We start from the raw sequence: 3,995 nt of genomic DNA, 5'->3' as shown, positions 1-3,995 counted from the left end.
CTGGTACTCATCTCGGGAATTTCAAATAAGACAAATTTTCATAAAGAGGGGTGTATGTTGTTTCCTGTTGTTTATTTCAGTATGAATTCCTGAAAGCAGCAGGAGAAAATATGTGAGCACACTGACCCTAGGCACAAGCGGCTGATCTCCTCAGGGTGAAATTAAAAAGCAAGAGAAGTGATAGAGAAAAATGAATAGACAGGGATTCCAAATGGCTTTTTGTTTTAATTAATTCTAGTATTTTACTAGAGTAGTTAAAAATTGTTCTTCTACCCCTTGAATTTCTTTTGTCCTTTCTGTCTTTCAACGAACTGCAATGGTTTAAATATGTGTCCCTCCAAAATTCATGTTAAAACTTGATTGCCGGGACCAGCAGTTAGTGTAATGGCTATGTCGCTGGACTCCCACGTAGTCGACTGTGGTTCGTGTCCCAGACCCAGTGGCTTAAAACTCAAGCCGGGCGCGTGTGCATGCATGCCCAAAATCCCGAGAGGAGAATGGAGGAGAAGGGATTGTGGCGTGGCCATCCCCCCTGGGGACTGATTTCTCGCTTTCTGTCTCTCTGTCTCTCTCTGTCTGTCTGGCGAGCACACGCGCCCTGTAGCGACAACCTCTCCAAAAAAAAAAAAAAAAAACTTAATTGCCAATGTGACAGTATTAAGAGGTAGGCCTTCAGGAGGTGGTTAAATCACTAGAGTAGAGTCCTCATGGATGGGATTAGCACCTTTTTAAGAGGTGCAAGAGAACTGTTTGTCCCTTCTGCCATGGGATTATATAGCAGCAGACACCAGCTTAGAAGCCAAGAGTGGTCCACACAAGACAGCAAATCTGTCAGCGCTTTGATCTTGGACTACCCAGCCTCCAGAACCATGAGAAAATGAGCTTTTCTTTTTTTATAAAATTACCAAGTCTCAGGTCTTGTTATAGTAACAAAAATGTACTAAACAGTAACTTTTTAAAACAATTTTTGTCCTATCTGTAAGGGGACCTCAAAATATTCATGGATAAATAAAATTGGAGTATGAGTTTATTTTGGTCCCACAAAATGTGCTGTTCATCCATTATTTTTCATACTACATATTTCCACGAAATTTTTGAAACCCCTTCCACATCAGGCAATATCCTAGTGATCACAGATAACAGAAGTAGATGTACTAGGTTTCAAAATAACTGTAGGCAAGGAGACAGAAAAATGCATGATTAGAAACCGAAGTGGCAAATCCATTGTCTCACAAAACCACCTGCTGAAATTTAGTCTCTCTAAAATAATTTTGAGTAGGAAGAGACTAAAATGACCAGTTGACAGAAATTTTATGTTTTGGGGAATAAAGGGGTAATTATATTTCTTGTAGAAATGAATAAATTAACATATTGATTCTAAGTAAGTTTTTGGAGTTATTTCACAAGCTAGATTGCCACAGGGTGAAATGAGAAAGCCACAGAGGTGACTCTACCTTACTGGAAAAGTTCTCTAAACAGCTGGTGATTCCAATGGGATGTAGACACCCACCATGACATGTCCACCCTAATATCAAATCCTCACAGCTAGTAAGGAATGGGATGAGTTTTGTTTGAGACTGTAAGCTATCTGTAGGCGGAGTAACATTCGTGCAGAGACAAAGGGAGCAAACACTTGAGTGACTAGAACATTGCTTTATGTGGTTGATTTAGAGAGGCTATCAGTTGTCTCAGTCCCACGTTCAGTAACAGGTCTGAATTTGAATCTAGGTACATATTTTGTATAATCTGTTTTAAGTTTTTGAGGATAGTATTAAAAGATATATCAAGAACTATAAAATACTTTGTGTATTTTAGCATAGCATTTTCATGTCTAAATATTCTTAAGAAATCACCAATAATGTATAGAAAGGCTACTGAGAATGTTTATTAGTGTGTTATTTATACCACTAATAAATTGGAAGCAACTTAAAAAAATCAGCAAGAGAAATGTGGATAAATGTATTACAATGTTGTTAGATGATAGAATAATGTCACACAAAATTAAAAGCAACGTTTGTGACAGGAACCATTTCATGGCGTAATAGTAAATATCAAAAGCAAAAAACAAAATTGTGAAGTACATGAATCCACATTTATTTACTTACTCATCACTTATTCGTTTATTTAAATGTTTGCCATACGGTACATGTGCTTGCCAGAGAGACAGAGAAAGAGAGAAACCACCTGCCAGAGGGTATGGTCACACTGCAATCTCTTTTCCTTCAACCTCCTCTTGGGATTTTGGGCATACAGATGTATGTGCCCAGAGAGATTTTCAAGCTGCTGGATCTGGGACTCAAACTGCAGGGTCAGTCATATGGGATCCAGCTGCTCTAACCTACATGCTGCCTGTCGGCCCTCTGTTGTTATTTTTAAATGCTCAGAAAAGTACTAGGGGTAAATAAGTGTTCATCTTTGGATGATGAGCATTTAATATTTTGCTTTCCAGTCATTTTCAAATTTTCTAATGGTAAACATCTATTTTTTCTAATAATTAAAAATTCTTTTTTTTGTTCCAGAGGGTATGTGTGCTTGCAGGGGCAAGGAGAGAGAGAAAAAGAGAGAGAGAAAGAAGGAGGGTACCTCCCCCCTCACAGGGGATGATATTGCCACCATCTCTTCTCCATTTCTCCTTACAGGGTTTGAGGCATGCAATGCACGTGTGCCTGATGTGTTTCTCAAGCTGCCGGGTCCAGGACTCAATCATGCAGTTGGCTATGTGGGATCTAGACACCTTAGCCCTCATGCCATAGGGCAGTCCGTGATAAAATATCTGTAAAGAATTGTGTTTTTTGAAGTCCTTCATGTGGTGATTTTGAGATTTTTAAATGGGTTTTTATATATGAAAGAACTTTAAAAAATTCTGTAGGAAAATGAAGAGCTCATTTTGGTGGAAAACAATTTTGAAATTCGTGCATAGTTTTACCACAGCATACATTTTCTTCTTAAAAAATTTTTTAAGAATTATTTAATTTTGTTATCTTTATTTATTTATTTATTTAGGGGGACAGAAGATTTATTGATGACTGTGATTAAGGAAGGGGCAGCACAGTGTGAACCTTGAGTACAAGGACTGCCACTTGTCTAGGGGACCACTACTGGGGATGTATGTGACACCAAAGCCATCAGAGATAAGGGTTTTCTCAGCCACTATGTCTTCACATTCATCAGCATTAAACTTGGTAAAATTCCACTTTTTGAGATATGGATCCTCTGGCAGCCAGCAAACTTGAACTTGGCCTGTGGACGGCCTCGCTCACACGCTCTTCATTCTACAGCTTGGTGCAGATGGACGTGATAACCTGGTCACTGTGGATCATGGCCACTATGTCCTGGAGCTTTCCAGAAGTACCCCTCATTCCTGTCTGGAGCCTGTCAGCCGTAGGACAGGACAACTATTGATGCCGATGACATGGAAAAGGTGGAGCCACACTCAGACAGGAAAGCCATTATATGATGTTTGCGCAAATACGAGCAGCTTCCAGGGCCTCTGACCAGAGCTGCTCATATTCAGCTGACACCATGTGGCCACAGAAAGGGAACTCATCCACTTTTGCCTTCTTCCACCCCACGACAAAGACGTGCATCTTGGCATCTGGGACACCTCAGTAGAAGCACAACTTTGGGTGGGGTTTGTTCTTACAACACTGGTAACACCAGGCGGGGCAGCAGCCCATGGTTGACACCAAGATCTTCAGGGGCACACTGGAGTAAAAGGGCGCTGTTGTTATTTTTAATTTGACAGAGACATACAGGTAAAGAAGGAAAGGTGGGATCAGCAGGTGGTGTGGTGGTTAAGGTGCTGGACACTCCCAAATGGCCAACCACAGTTCAAGTCCCAGACCTGGCGGCTTGCTTTCTCACTCTTTGTCTCTCTCTGGTCAAATTAAAATAAATGAATAAATATATAAAATTAAATAAATAATTATATTTTTAAAAAAGTAAAGAAAGGGAAAGTGAGAAAGTAAGTGCCATGTCTGGGACTTGAACCAGTT

At 40.0% G+C, this 3,995-nt stretch overlaps 1 pseudogene; it reads right to left on the bottom strand.

Annotated features, from left to right (window-relative positions):
• Window positions 1–3,016: 3,016 nt before the first annotated feature.
• LOC102486995 (60S ribosomal protein L10-like) lies at window positions 3,017–3,677 on the bottom strand (annotated as a pseudogene).
• Between the last annotated feature and the right edge of the window lie 318 nt (window positions 3,678–3,995).

This window comes from Tupaia chinensis, unplaced genomic scaffold (genome assembly GCF_000334495.1).
Source record: "Tupaia chinensis unplaced genomic scaffold, TupChi_1.0 Scaffold000276_1, whole genome shotgun sequence".
NCBI lineage: Eukaryota > Metazoa > Chordata > Mammalia > Scandentia > Tupaiidae > Tupaia > Tupaia belangeri.
The sequence above is the reverse complement of the archived record's forward strand: the minus strand, read 5'-3'. Positions and strand labels throughout refer to the sequence as shown.